The sequence below is a fragment of the Arvicanthis niloticus genome, chromosome 14, assembly GCF_011762505.2.
Source record: "Arvicanthis niloticus isolate mArvNil1 chromosome 14, mArvNil1.pat.X, whole genome shotgun sequence".
In the NCBI taxonomy this organism is placed as follows: Eukaryota; Metazoa; Chordata; class Mammalia; order Rodentia; family Muridae; genus Arvicanthis; species Arvicanthis niloticus.
In genome coordinates, this window is record NC_047671.1 from 52,087,343 (window position 1) to 52,103,243 (window position 15,901).

A 15,901-nucleotide genomic window follows, 5' to 3' on the forward strand; every position below is an offset into this window, starting at 1 on the left:
TGATCACCAGTGTTGATTGGGGATAGACAGGAGTTGGCATATGGTCGGGGTTGGTAGTGGTCAGTACATTTCCATAGGAGGAGCAGAAATGACCAAGTAAGAGGGTGAGTAGGTGATCAGGGAGAAGCGAGGGTTTGGATGAAAGACCAGGGTTCAGAACTGATCAACTATATCTGAGCTCAAATGGCAAGATGAAAAGAGTTGCTTGCTGAGAGCTTGTAGCCTGAGAAGGAAGGGCCAGTCAGTGGTAGGAACTTTATCCACCTGAGGTGAAGTTCTTGTGAGAGTTTGACAAGAGTGTTTTTTAAGGAGTAGTTAGTTTGTGCTATCTTGCCTGAGGACTAGGGATGGTATGGAATATGGAAATGCCAAAGGATGTTGAGGGTTTTGGATAGGGTTTGGGAAATATGGGAGATGAATTCAGGACCATTGTCCAACTGGAGGGAGGTGGGAAATGATTTCCCAGAGGAGGAGATCAGAGACTGAGACTTCTTATTGGTGGTGAGGAATGCCTCTTCCCACCATGAGAAGGTATCCTCCAAAACCAAGAGGAACCTAATGTGTTTGATTGTGGGTATGTGGATAAGGTCAGGTTGCTAGTAGGTTCTGAGAGAGAGCCTATAACCTGGTGAGTAGGAAAAGGCTGTGATAACTGGAGTTGGGGTCTGACATTTGACAGATTGTATAAGAGACACTAATTGCCCTTAAGAAATGCAAATCCTCAGGGGTGGGCTGCAGATGGGTCTTAAAGAAGTGAGAGAGGCTTGGCTATTAGGGCAAAAGGGCTGGAGTAGATAAGACAGAAATTAGAAGGTGATAGTGGAGATGTGGGTTATGACACAAGGATGTCCTGTGGCGGGTGAAATGGATCCAGGGCTCCAAGGGCTGCAGCTCTAGCTACCTCATTGGCTCAGTTATTTCCCTTAGAGATGATGGAGTTCTCAGTCTTATGGGACCGGCAGAGCATAGTTTCTGTAGTGATGGGAAGATGGGAGGCCATGATTTGGTCTTGGTTTGTTACTGATCTTCCTTTTGTTGTAAGTAGTCTGTGCTCTTTCTATATGTCAGTGTGGGACAGGAGGATGTGAAAGACATGTCTAGAGTCTGTGTAGATGTTTAGGGATTGTCCATGTGCTATTTGGAAGGCACAGTTGAGAACTATTAGTTCATCCCATTAAGTGGTGTGGGCAGGAGGCCTGTACCTCAGCCACCTCAGTCTCTGACACTGAGACTGAGGTTTATGGTTTAGCCTGCTTTTCAGGCCTCATTGTGTAAAAAGGAGCTGTCATCTATATACCAAGAATAGATGGCCTGAGGCAGTGTGCTCTCCTGTATGTTCTAGGAATGGGGCAGTAGTCCCTTTAAGATTTCAGTGCAAGAATGAGATGAGGAGTGGTCTGGTTTTGGTCAGGGAGGAAGAATTTAGATGTTGAGGGGCCATTATTGGAAAGTAAGCGTGGCATTTTCTTCTAGTGCCAACTGGAGAGAGAGAGAGAACCCAAGAGAGTAGTGGAGTTTGTAAGCCTTTATACAGTAGGGGTGAGATGGGTTGTGAGAGGAGAAGATAGTGGTAAGTGACCCATTTGGATCACAAATCAGGAGCTCAGCAGCTGTTAAAGTGCATATGCAGGGTGCCCATCCCTGGGTGAGAAGGTCTAATTGTTTTTGACACCTGTGCCATGGGTTCAAAGGAAGGTCCCAGTTGGTGGCCTAGGACCCTGCCTTAGTATCTCATTGCTGTGAAGAGACATTATAACCAAGGCAACTCTTATAAAGGACATTGTTTAATTGGGGCTGGTTTACAGTTTCAGAGGTTCAGTCCATTATCATGGTGGGAAGCATGGCAGTGTGCAGGTAGACATAGTACTGGAAGAGCTGAGAGTTCTACATCTTCATCCAAAAGCATCCAGAAGACCTGAATCACACTCACTGGCTAGACTTAAGCATGCATTTGAGACCTCAAAGTCCCGCCTCCACAGTGACACTCTTGCTCTAACAAGGCTACACCTCCTCCACAAAAGCCACACCTCCTAATAATACCACTTCCTATGGGCCAAATGTATTCAAAGTACCACAGACCCTGAGGGTATATTCCTGTTTTTCTGTTATATAAAAGGAGAAAGGAAGGATTAGATGTGGGTGGTATAGTGTTGGGCCTAGACAAGGACCTGTTGGAGCTTCTGAAATGGCTTGGTAATGAGTGGGAGAAGGAGGCAGGCAAGGAATGAAAAGGAGAGGATCCAAGAATATTAGAAGAAATGATACAATTTTCTTTTTGGTAGAGGGGACTGCCAGGGACTGGATTAGGTGTTTTCTATGGCTTTGTGGGTTGTGGTAATGGTTTATGCATCCCTGAGGGATTAGTGAAAAAGGAGTTTGTAAGAGTTAGCTATGACCAGATAGATAGGGATCACTGCAGAATTGATGAACCAGAGATCTTGAACCAGGTGGTAGGTCCCATTGATCTTTTTAACTGCAAGAATAGGGTTACTAAAGAGCAAAGATGTTGTCAAAGTTGTTTTCTCTTAGGAAATCAGAGGTAATAGGCTTAAGTTCCCTGAGGCTCTGGAGGAAGAGTGAGTACTGGCTTGGGTGATGTGTCAGGGAAGGTCCTGTAATCTGGTGGCAAGGGATGGCATTTGGCAACAGGGGTTTTAGGTATCCAAGACTTGGGGATCTACCTGTAAGACTGGCAAAGAAAACGATGTGTGGGAATCAGTATGTTGGGTGGGTAAAAGGGAGGAGAAGGGCAGCTGGTGAGCTTGGGGATCAGGCTAATGTGGGGAGCAAAGGAAATAGAGGCTCCTACTTTGGCTAGAAGATCCCTTCCCAATAAAGGGCTGGGACACATGGGTGACAGGAATACCCTTAAAAATGGAACTGAGTGGTGGGATCTGGTGAGGTTGGTAAGGCTTTTCCCTACCCCATTGATAGGGAAATGAGAAGAAGTGGGTCCCCAAAACTTTGTCAGGACCAAGTAAGTGGCCCCATGTCAAAAGGAGGGATGGGGTTGCCTTGATGCTGTAAGGACTGCCTGGGGCTCCCTGTTAGAGATGACAGTGTTTGGGCCAAGGGATCCTGGGCTTCTTTAATTGTTTATGGCCAGACCTAAGAGGTTGGCTGGAAGGTGATCTGGTTCTGATATTAACCCACACCAGGAGTGTGGTTGTGGGGAGCCGACAGAAGGTGGCTATCATCCTTGCAGCCATCTTGAGCCATATACCCTGACCAGAGACTTGATTGCATTAGCCTACAACAGCTGAGCACACTCTGATAACATCTTGCTTTAGATACCCAGGATTTTCCCTTGGGTGTGTGAGACTTAAAGGTGTGTGGCTTAAGGGCGTGGCTTAGAGATCAGATTTAGAGACAAGACCTAAGGGCATGATTAAAGGTGTGACTTAGAGGCGTGGCTTAGAAGTGAGACATATAAAAGGTGAGAGGCAGACAGGAGAGTTCAGAACAATTTGGAGAACAGAGAATCAGACACTTCAGAGAGTACAACTTGAAGTAGGAATTAGGCACTTGAGTCTTGGCACTTAAAGCTTGGAATTAGACATTAGGCACTTAGCACTTGGAAGAAGGAACTTGGAACTTGGAAGCACTAGGGACTAGGAACTAGGGACTAGGAACTCAAGACTTGGGACTTGGAGAGAAGAAGAGAGACTGAAGGATAAACGGGATTGAATCACACTCTGTCTGGTCTCCATTCCTCAACCGTCCTTACTCTCTCTCTTGCTGAACCCCGACCTGCAGACCTGGGCAGCTTGGGGCAGTGTAGGCTCTAACAATTTAGCCCCCAAGGCTTTTGGCAGTGCAGGTTCCAACATTGACAGAACGGTCTGAGACATTTTGGCCCCCAAACGTGGGGTAGTGCAGTTCTCAACATTTCTGGCCCCCAAGTGTAGGGTAGCTCGGGCCACGACATTTCTGGCCCCTAAACGTGGGGCAGCCTGGGCCGGCCGCAACATGTGGTGGTAGTGATGATGGCAGTCAACAGTCCATTATCCCTCTTGATGGCACTTTGGACAAAGGGATAACTTACGGGGTTAGGGTAGGCTTGGGCCCTGTGACTCTCCTGACCACATTTAAAGCAGGAACCCAGTGGTCCTTAAGCTTTTGGTGGCAAGGGACTTCAGGCCCTCCCTGAAGTTGTTTGTTTGAATGGCCTTGGCCAGCGTTTGGTATTTCTGTTTACAGGCTTCCTCATCTCTCCAGTGGCACACCTTGAAGGCCAGCACCAAGACTTGTGCCTGTGGAGTGAGGGGTCTCTTATTCAAGTGCTTACGCTTGAATGTTGGGGAAACTTTGGGAAAAGAAGTAGGTTATGAGTTGTTTACCCTCTGGATTTTGGGGGTGTAGATTGGTGTACTGTCAAGAGGGCCTTTGTGAGGCATTCTAGGAATGGAGACGGGCTTTCATGTTTGTTATGGATGACCTCTTGGAGTTTCCCATAGTTTACTGGTTTAAGGGTAGCCTTATGAAGACTGGCCAGGAGGCAAATTATGAACTAATCTCTAGATAGAATGTTTGTTTGTTATTGTTTGTTTTCTTTGAGATAGAGTTTCTCTGTCTAAGATAGAGTAGTCTTGTCTGTCCTGGAACTCATTGTATAGACCAAGCCAGCTTGAGTGCTGAGATTATTAAATGAATAGCACGCACCATCATTTCCCAGTGGGCCACGATGTTTTATCACAACAATGAAAGTGAAACTAGATTAAGAATCATGCTACAAAGCAGCCCTTATTTCTCAATCCTAGTCACAATCGACAAGCAAAGGCTGAGAAGCTGTCATATACCAAGGAAGCCATAGCATCCACGTGTGCTATGCGTTCTGAGCTGAAGACTAGGGAAGAACAGGACTAAGAGTCTAGTTAGTAGTGGCGTGCTGGCGCTGCTGGCTCAGTTCTGACGTGGGCATAAGAAGCTGAGGTGGTAACAGTGTGTTGGGTCTCAAGCCCCAGACAAGTTTGACTGAGCACCTGTGGCTCCTCTCAGCTCCTCTCACCATGCCTCCTACCTTAAACTTCTCTAGCCTGAGAGCTTTGCTCCCCTTCCCCCAGGTTCTCATCCCATATACACTTGCCATTTCTGCCATGTGTTTTCTTGGTGCTTCTTGGGGTAGGGCATGACTATCTTTTATTTTATGAGCAGTACCCCTGAGCTATATTGTTGTGTCCTTAGCTTCATCCTCTGTGTGTGTGTGTGGAGGGGGTAGTGACAGAATGAGAATGTTTTGGAGACAACAGAGTCACTGTGTAGCCTGACTGACCTGGAATATGATGTGCACACAAGGCCAGTCTTGCTCTTGTCATGATCCCCCCCACCCCTTGCTTCCCAAGTGTGTGGATTACAAGCATGAGTCACAATGCCCGGCTTTCCAGCCCACTCTTTTAAAAAAGAAAATGTTTTTGGTTTTAGAGATTGGGTTCTAAGCTCAAACAGATCTTGCATTTGAAAGCCTAGCAGCTGGGGTCATGGCTTGTCTTTGTCTCTTCTTGACATCTAGGCCCCTGTTGAATTGTTTTGCTCCCTAACCCTGAAGATTTAACACTGTGTATTTTACTTTAGCTACTTATCATCTGTTTCCACATTAGAATGTCAATTCTGAGGGGACACTTCATCTTTCTCGTTTAGACAGTAGGACTGTACTTGGCTTTTAGCATACGTTCAATAAAGACGTGTTCACCAGTGAAAGAGTGGTATCCTCTGCATCATCCTTTCATCTTAAGTAGTCTGAGCGTTGTGTTTGTGTCTGTGTCCTTTTTCTTTGGAGACTTCCAGCTGTTTTCACTGTCAGTGTTGGGGGATGACCCTGGTTTCCCTTTTATTTTACTAGACATAGAAATGCAGATCCTACTGGAGGTAGGTCAGAAATGCTTTCAACACACTCACCCCATCTGTTGAAGAGCACATGGGTAGGTTCATTTTCTAATATCCTGGCGGCAAATGTCCTCCTGATTTATGAGGCATACCTCCTTCCCTCCAGCGATGGTTTAAACTGATGATCCAGGACTGGCTTTTCTGATTCCAGTTCAGCCATGACAAGCTGTAGGGCTATATGTGGATATGACAAAACCACTTGATCTCAAGTAGACTAAATGTGGGGCAACCTAGAGAAAATACCTCCCACAGTAATAAATATGTAAGCGAAAGCATGGACTTAAAAATCCCTTGAAACAGTGTGAGAGAGAGAGAGAGAGAGAGAGAGAGAGAGAGAGAGAGAGAGAGAGAGATGTTATGAGTAAGCAACAGAAAGGGAAGCCCCAGGAGAAGGACTGTGTCTGCTGTCCTGATGCCTTGCCAGAACACCATGTGCTATCCCTAACACTGTTATTGTGGGATGGTGGTCCATGGATTACATGGATGCAGGTTTTCAGGAAAAGGAATTGGTTTAGTGCAAGAGAAAGACAACTGAGCTCTGGACTGCTGGCTTTGTCAGTTCATAGAGCTTGCTTTTTCCTGTGCTGGAACATAATTTATCTCATCATACATTTGAAGGATAGTAGCCATTTCCCTTGCACAGTGCACTTTTAGCTCCTGTTGCTTTCCTGTTCCTCCCATCTTGGGCTCAGGCACGGCTGGTTTGCCTTCTGGTTTTGGTGCTGTGCCTGTCACACCTGGGATGCTCACTAAACAAAGGCCTGCTCCCTGCAGGGCACAGGAATTGGACTAGGCCCAGGGTTGGATTCCTTTTGGAGAGAAATAAGCAGGGCATCTTGCAAGCCCTTCCATTTTGCTTATTTTACAGAGGAGGCCAAGGGTTCTCATCCTTTGCAAGTAAAATAGAATGTACTTTCCTCAAACTATTCAAATATCACAGTTGGATTCAATTATCTGCAGAAATAGACTTATATAGAAGGAAAACTTAAAAAAGAAATTTGTACCAAATAAGGGCCACCTTTTTGTTAAGGCTGTTTTCTTTTTTTTCTTTTCCCTTTTCAAGACTGTCCAGTTTGAAGTCTGAGTATCTAAAAAAGAAGGCAGGAGAGGGAGGGAGATAGAAAAAATAAACAAAATACCGCAGTAGGACTTTGAAATGCTTGAGGGTGAAGCAAAAGTCCCAGTGATGGTGTGCTCTGAGCCCACCTACAGAGCAGCATGCCAGCTCCTCCACTGTGACTCTTTCTTCCCCTTCCTTCTACCCCATGTCTCCAGTGGACAGTCAGCAAGGAGAGCCTCACACAGCAGTGTAGCCCTACCTGATGTTACAGCCAGTCAACACACAGCCATTACTCTCACCCCTATGCTTTCTGCAGGGCAGTTACAGTGCTAATTACAGCCTGGAAACCAATTACCACAAGTGCAGTGGCTTCAAACCCTACTCTCTCTCTCTCTCTCTCTCTCTCTCTCTCTCTCTCTCTCTGTGTGTGTGTGTGTGTGTGTGTGTGTGTGTGTGTGTGTGTATTATCTCAGTTTATGTAGGTCAGAAGTCCAGGTACTGGCTAGCTGAGGACCTCATATTTGAAACCAAGGACTCAGCCAGGCTTTGTTCCTCTTTGGAGGTTCTGGGGGGAAATCTGCTTCCATGCTTTATTCAGGTCGTTGCTGGTTTGTCTTTGCAACCAATTCCTAGAAGTCAGATCCTGGGTACAAGGTAAACACAGAGTTTCATCACATGTCCTTGAATTCCCCACTGTGAGGTGTACCTGTTTATATCCTAACTACCTGTGTATAGACGTGGCCATTTCTGAAGTATTACCATACAACAGAGGTAAGAAGGGCTTACCCCATTGTCTCATTTTACCATCACGTTCTTAAAGGGTCGTATTAGTGATTGTCTCACTGCTCTTACAGAGCATCTGACAGAAGCAGCTGAAGGAAGGAGGAGACGTAAACTTGGCCAACAGTCCCAATTGCTGTACTTTCCCCACCAAGATGGCTAGAGCTGGAGGCGGCTAATTGCATGGTGTCCACTCTCAGGAAGCAGAGAGTAAGGAATGCTTGTGTTCAGCTCACTAAGATTGCATCCCACAGAAAGGCGCCCTCTACAGTTGGCATGCTTTCCTGCCTCATTAGACCTACTGTAGGTACTCCCTTGCATGCCCAGAGGCTTGTTTCTTAGTAATCCTGTTAAGGTCATAATCAATATTAACAGTCACAAAGACATACTATTTTTCTTTCTGTGAAATGCCTATTCATGTCCAGGTGCTTTAAGTTCCTTATGTCAGCTATTAATTTTATCTATGTTATTAAATACTTCACCAGGTTTGTCATTTGTCTTTGTTTTTGCTTATGGTATTTTCCTAAAGATCTTTGTTTTTTTTTTTTTTTTTTTTTTTTAAATTTTGTGTGTAAGCAAATTTGTTTTTAATTGCTTTTGGATTCCAAGTCATAATTAATAAAACTAAACATATTTCCATGTAGTAGAACAGTTCACTTGTGTTTTTTCCTGGTTTTATTGTTCGTAATTAAAAACCTGATTTGTCTTGGCTTTCTTTTTCTATACAAACATAAAGAATGGAATAAAAGTTGCCTTTTTTAGTATAACAATGAAGTTATTCCAACACTGCTTATTAGAAATTTGATCAGTACAGCTGGATGGTAGTGGCAGCATATACTTTTAATCCTAGCAGAGGCAGAGGCAGTGAGATTTCTGAGTTTGAGGCCAAACCTGGTCTACAGAGTGAGTTCTAGGACATCTAGGGCTACACAGAGAAACCCTGTCTTCAAAAAAGAAGAGAAAGAAGAGGAGGAGGAGGAGGAAGAGGAAGAGGATGAATAAGATGAGGAAGATGAGGAGGAGGAGGAAGGAGGAGAAGAAGAGGAGGAGGAAGAAGAGGAGGAAGAGGAAGGGGAAGAGGAAGGAAGAAGAGGAAAAGGAGAAGGAGGAAGAAGAAGAAGAAAGATGGAGGGAGGGAGGACGAGACAAAGATGATGACTGATCAACACTGGAAAAATAGCTCTGTGGTTTGAATACTCGAATCCAATCATGAGGCTGGGAATTCAGATCCCAGCACCGTCTAATTAGCAAGCAGACATCCTTAACATGCCTGTGAGCCAGCTTTGGAGTCACAGACAGGTCAGTTGCTAGGTCTTACTGACTTCCAGCATAGCTGAGAAAACATAAATCCCTGCTCTGCATGATCCTTACCTCAGAGGAATCAGAGGAGTAAGGGCACTCTTATTGCTTCCGTGTGCCTGATGTCCAAGGAAACCAGAAGGCTTTGGATCCCCTGGGACCCACCAAATGGGTGTTGGGGGTTGAACCAGGGTCCTTTGTAAGGACAGCCCCCTTTCATACGTTTTAGATATTATCATTATTTTATACTAAATTTCCATATTAAATTGAGTCTGTTTTAAAATTTCCTTTTCTGTTTCATTGGTCCATTCTATCTACTCTATTACTAAACCAAATGTTTTTGAGCATAGAGTCTTTGCAATATATTTCTTAGCTTGTAAATTTTCCTAGTTTTATTGCTGTGTTGTGGTGTGGTGTGTGTGTGTGTGTGTGTGTGTGTGTGTGTGTGTGTGTGTGTAGATGGGATTTGTGGATTTGATTAGCATCAAAGAGAGCCAAGTATGACTTTTAAGAAACTTCAGCTCTCAAAGGGGAGGTAGGAAAGGATACACTATCAGTGTGACCTGGCCAGGAGCAGGTGTCACAGCAGTGCTGCCCTGAGGTGTGCAGTGCAGAAGCCGGGGCATACCCCTTCTGGGCTGAGATTCTGCTCTCTGTGTTAGGGGCCCTCTGAGGGCTCTTGAAGTGACAGTGAGAAGCCTCAATGGCTGGCCTGGGTCTAGGTGATGGCAGGTATAAGAGAACTGAAGGAAAGTAAGAAAAGGTGCTCCTTAGAAGGGCCCAGGGAGGTTTTTCTTTGTCTTTTTTTTTTTTTTTTTTTTTGTGTTTTTTGTTTTTTTTTTTTTTTTAAGTTGAAATGGATTAATTATAACAAAATCAACTTAAAACAAAATGAAATGTTTTGATGGCATTTAGTATGTAAACATAGTGGCCTATTGCCTCTAACATTTTCATTATCAGGAAGGAAAATTCCATACCTGTTGCACAGCTACTCCCATTCTAACCAACTCTGCCTTCTTTCTATATTTATGACTTATTGGATGGTTGTTTCATATGCTATTCAGAGTCACATTTGACTTTCTGTTATCTGGCTTATTTCATTTATATTTTTAAAACTCATCCATGATACAGCATATATCAATATTTTGTTCATTTTATGCTTAACAATATTCTACTGTATGGATATACCATTATATGAAGAAACTTATGTGTTCATTATCCTGCTAATGGACTCTGCATAACCTTTTGTTTTAATAACAAGAAGAACTGGAGACCACATATAAATGCTGATAGAAATACTCCAGTACTTAAAGCCAGGCACAAGACTGAGGAGAGAGGAAAGGTAAGAATGGTTCAGAAAGCAGAAAGCTGAGAAGATTCTGCTTGCTACTTTCTATCAGCTATATCTACCGAAGACCAGGCCTCTGCTCAGTGCCTCTCAGTGTTCTTTAGAGTCAGAGGTTCTACAGGAAGGCAAGGACTATAAAGTAGTGAGCGAGTAGAGTGTGCTAACTGGAAGACATGGCCATAACTGGTGAGTGGTATCTGATGCAAGCAGTGTCTTGGCCCACTGTTTATTTCAGTTTGCAAAGTGTGTTTTAGTCCTGCTTATACTGCATAGACAAGAAGGGATGTTTACTGTGGCTTCTCCCTTCTCCCATGATGTTCCCATCATACCAGAACTTAGAGATCTTCATTAATCAGAACCACAGCATATACCTGGTTCTCAAGTTTAAATAGTTGGGGGTTGGGTTCTCCCAAAGCAGACAGTGGATTACCATGTAATTACTAAGGATTAACCCCTTTGAAAAAAAAGAGAAAGAGCAGGATTGAACAAAATCAGACTTGGTGTAAGTCTGAATTCCTGCCCATCCCACTGAGATATTCTTGAGTACATATTGTCTTTCAGATTACCTACACCAAAATGTCACCAAAATGGTGTTAGGTTTTTATACCCATTCCTGGCTTAGTCACCAATTACTACTTTGCTCAGAAGGTCAAGACCCTGTGCAAAGTAGCTTTCTATATTTGAGGCAGACAAAGTAACTGGTATAAATCTTCCCTTGAAAAGGGGCCTGGGTACATGTGCCATGGTAGCAGCAGTGTAGTTGGGAGCCCAGCTGGAGAGCCTGGGGTTGGGACCCATGGGAAGTAGATTTCAGAAGGGTTCTTTCCTTCAGTGCCTCTGAAGTTGCTCTTAGAAAATGAGCTAATAGGAGCGAGCTGGGCTGGTGCAGAAGTTACACTGGCTCTCAGGTAGACGGAGCTGAGCCATTGCATGTGAGGACAGGGGCATGTGTTCCCATGGGGAATGAAATCTCCCTTATTAGAAAGGCTTTATTCTTAGCCAATCAACTGTCCAGGCTTGAAGTTTGAAAATGTTTCATGATGTTTTTGATTTCACTGTTCTTTGTCAGATACATGGCAGAAAAGAAAGGGCTCCTAGTCAGCAGTCAGCAAATATTTGCTGAATGAGTCAATGAAAGGACCATTGTGGGAAGAGCGCAGCAGGAAGGAGGGTCAGGTTCTGGGTCAGCTGTTCAGAGCAGCCTGCTCTTTTGCAGTAGCAGCTCAACAGGAATTTTAATAATTGCTCAACACAGAAAACGGAGGATGATGGACAGAACAGGGAACAGAGACAGCATTCCAGGGTGGGGTGGAGCTACTCCAGTTACAGTAGCCATAGGTGCCAACTGCCTCAGCTGGCGTGGAGGAGGGGAGAGTGGGAGTTTGGCAGTGGATGGCTAACGGGACTCCTGTCACATGTAGCTGGGCAATGGAGGATGTGGACTGTTAACATTCCCTGTGTATATTCTTTCTCTCTATTATTTGAGATTTCTCTCTTTAGTCTACTTCCTGCTGTCTTGAGAACTGTCAGAGACCTGGTTGTTTCTTGTGGTTTGCTCTTGTCAGCTTTCTTACAAAGCCTCAGGACCCTACCTCCCATTCTCTCCCTCAGAAGGCCTTAAAACAGTGTAACTGATTCCTCACTCTGGTCCATTGATTGTTACTCCCTACTCCCCTACCCGCCACCTACCACCTCTGACAATTCCTACCACTTGTTTTTCCTATGTGTTAGGTCTGTAACCATCAGCCATTGCCTTGGTTCTTATTTTGTGTCAGTGTCTTTTTGGTCTTCCCCATACGGCAGAGGCCTCATGGTTCCTTTCATTTCCAAGACAGATTGCCATCCTCCTTCACTTCCTCAACTTGCTGAACTGTAGAGAACGTACCAGGACCAAGGGATAATGTTGGACTAGGAAGGAAAACATGGCTATCGATCGGATGGGAGTTTGAGGCTTACATGGCATCGATATCTAATCATGTCAGTTGTTGAGGCTGGAAGATTGGAGAAAGAGGAAAAAATATAGTTTTTTTGTGACTCTTATTTATGAACTTGGTGCATGTGTAGGTGCATTTATGCATGTGTATTGATACATGTCCTTGCTCTGTAGCCCTGTGAGGCCTGGAATTCAATATGGAGCCTAGGCTGGCCTTCAACAACTCTTCCTGCTTTAGCCTCTTGGGATTACAGGCATGAGCCAGTGGTCTTAGCCAGTATGTAGTTGCATCTTCGTGTTACTTCTCAGACATCTATTTTTATCTCTTTCCTGATACCTTTTCCTTCTTTTTAGGTGTAGTCATTTATCAAGGTTGTTGTGAATATTGTCTCTTCTCTATTTACTTTCTTCCCTTGGACCTTCTGACGCTAGCCCTCTTTGACATGTAGATGACTCCCAAACTTGTGTTTTCTGCCCCTGACTCAGCCCTTACATTCCAGTCCATATTTTTGTGATATATATATATATATATATCCATCTGCTGCATTGATACTATAGATAGCCTTATAAAGCAAATGTGATCATTTCCCCCCAGACTCACTCCTGTTTAATTATGGCATCACCATTTTCCCAGGTACCTCACTTTGAATCTTCGGTGTGTTCCTCCCCCTCTCCTCCAAGTTCTCAGTCTCACCAGTCACCTTGTTCTGCCATGTCCTACCTCTTACTTTCCCTGCACTGTCTTCTCTTGTCCTATGACTTCTTTCTCAGCTGTGGCAGTAGCTCCTGAGCGCACACATCTCTGCTAATGGGTGCAGCTCACACACTTACCGTTGAACCATTCGTTCTGAGTCCTATGGTTTCCCACTATCTAGAGAGTTAAGCTGTGTCTTCTCAGCCCCACATCCTTTGTCCGCCCTTTCCTATAATCCTCCATATTCATCTATTCTCATTTTATCCATTGCTGTGATAAACACTATGACCAAAGGGGAGGAGAGAGGGTTTATTCAGCTTACACTTCCTGGTCACAGTCCATTACTGAGGGAGGTTAGGGCAGGAACCTGGAGGCAGCAATCATGAAGGAATACTGCTTATTAGCTCCCTCTCTTGTGGCTAGCTTTCTTACACAGCCCAGAACTCCTGCCAGAGAAATAGTCCCACCAACAGTGGTCCTTCCACCTCAATCAGTAATTCAGACTGTTCCCCCACAGACATGGCGGCAACCCCCAATTGAAGTTAACTCTCCCAACTTGTGTCATGTTGATGATAAAAACTAAAAACTTCCTAGCTCACCATTTCATTCAGTTTTGAGGAGTTCCAGACCTGTTTCTGTTTCCCCTGATTATATCCTGGACTGTCCTATAGTTGACTCTCCACTTCTCTCATGGGTCCTTAGTTTATATAATTTCTACCTGTTAAAACATATGGATACGTGTTCTCTGTAGTGGAATGAATACTGTGGCAGTGTGCAAAGAAGGTAGAGAGATGTGTGCTGCCGAAGCGATGCTCAAGGCAGATTGCAGTGGTAAGCACATTGCCCGACAGTGCATCATTTCATTCTTGAAGAAATTATTAGTACTAATAAATGTAGATAAATTCATAAAGATAAAATTTTTAGAAAACTATGCTCTGATAATTATTATCCTTGAAGAAAGGTAGTAATTAAGAGATTTTAGGGTGATATTTAATACTTAAAAAATATAATGACTGTCTAGTTCTATAGTAACCAAAAAGATAATGCAAGTAAAACAAGTAGGGTTCTCTTTCCTAGGTCCTCGTGGTGGCAGGCACTCTTACTTGTACCCTCCCACTGTACGCCCCTCATATGATGCTCTTCCAGTGTGCTGGCTCCTTTTCATCACTGTTACCAGGTCACCAGAGAGGCACAATTTTAAAAAGGAAATCAGGAGCAGTGTCTCTGCCATTTGGCCTCTTGTGCTCCTGCCAGACTCAGCCTGGTGCATGTGGTCAGCAGTTCTCTGTAAGAGTTTGTTGAGCATTCTGCCATGCCTGGCATATCCAGGTATTGTGGGACCTTCATGCTCACATAGTTTAGAAGGGTTAAAGACTCTGCTCTTTGTATGGCCAGAGCTATGTGATTGATGGAGCTGATTGGTGAGCCTTTAGTTCTTATTAGCTTCTTGAGTAGGATCACATTTTGATTATGATTGATGAGGATATAACTGGAAACCTTTTGTGAGTTTCTACTGATCTTGAGGAGAATCTGCATCTATGTAGCAGCCTAGATGCTGACCTAGTACTAGGTTAATTTGATTCAACAGTCCCTTAAGACGAAGCAATTCATGTATAGCTCAATACCTGCAGGGGCGCCAGAAGGAATAAGCTTCCGGTGTGCTGGCTCCTTTTCACCACTGTTACCAGATAACCAGAGAGGAGCAATTTTAAAGAGAAAGAATTTATTTTGGCTTATGGTTTTAGCCAGACATGGTAGAAATAGTGGCCCAGATCTTTATGCTAGGTCAGGGAGAGAGAAGAAAGGGGAGAGGATGAATATGAATGAATGAATGAATGAATGAATGAGTGAGTGAGTGAGTGAGTGAATATGAATGTCTGTACTAGATAATGATCTTTTTCTCCTTTAATTTTTATTCCATCTAGGTCCTTGACCTATGGGATCATTCTGCCCACATTCTGGAATGGTCTTCTATTTAGTTGATCCTCTCAGGAAATACTCACAGAGATATATCACAAGGCAGGGCTCTTGTAAAGTAAGAAAATGAACATGTGCTTTACTAATATTCTAAGTGTTTCCATCCAATAATGTTGACAGTCAAGACTCCACACTACAAGTCTACCCCTTGCCAACTGTGCACCGACGAGCATCTCCTTGTCACATAATTTTACACTCTTGTCTCTCAAAAAGTTCTTGTTCATCTCAATGTAAAGTGTATTCAGTCTGTATCCAAGAGTCCCATAGTCTTAACAGTTCTCATATTGTTTATAAATTCTTAAGAGACTCAAGGCAGAGTTAACTGTCAGCCTCTATAAAGTAAAAAAAAACAAGTGTATACTCTAAAGACCCAATGGCAAGGAGATAAGACATTCCTGTTTGGAAAGGGAAGAGCAGGGTTGTAGAAAGGAAAAACTGGAACCAAAGCAAGACCGAAAGCCAACAGGGAAACATCAAATACTGTGTCTGTGTACAGGGCTCATGGCAGAAGATGTGAGCTCTCAAGTCTTAGGCAGACCAACTATGCCATTTTGGACCAAATGTTCTTTCTCTTTTTTTTTTTTTTTTGGTTTTTCGAGACAGGGTTTCTCCGTGTAGCCCTGGCTGTCCTGGAACCACTCTGTAGACCAGGCTGGCCTCGAACTCAGAAATCGGCCTGCCTCTGCCTCCCAAGTGCTGGGATTAAAGGCATGCCCCACCACTGCCCGGCTGTTCTTTCTCTTGTGTTGGTTTTACTCATTTCCCACAACTTTCCTTGGAAAAGGTTTTCTCCCAGCGCCTCCATTTTTCTGGGTTTTGTGACTGCATTTTCAGTTTTTCTCTTACAGATTCACACAACATTCTCTCCAGGACTTCTGCAAGGATTCTGATGATGACATATATTACTTAGTAACCCAGATCTATCTT

The 15,901-nt window shown here is 44.0% G+C and overlaps 1 protein-coding gene across 2 annotated transcripts in view; it reads left to right on the forward strand.

Moving 5' to 3' along the window:
- Positions 1–15,901, forward strand: part of Sil1 (SIL1 nucleotide exchange factor) — a 232,047-nt gene that overhangs the window by 106,569 nt on the left and 109,577 nt on the right. The window lies entirely within an intron of this gene.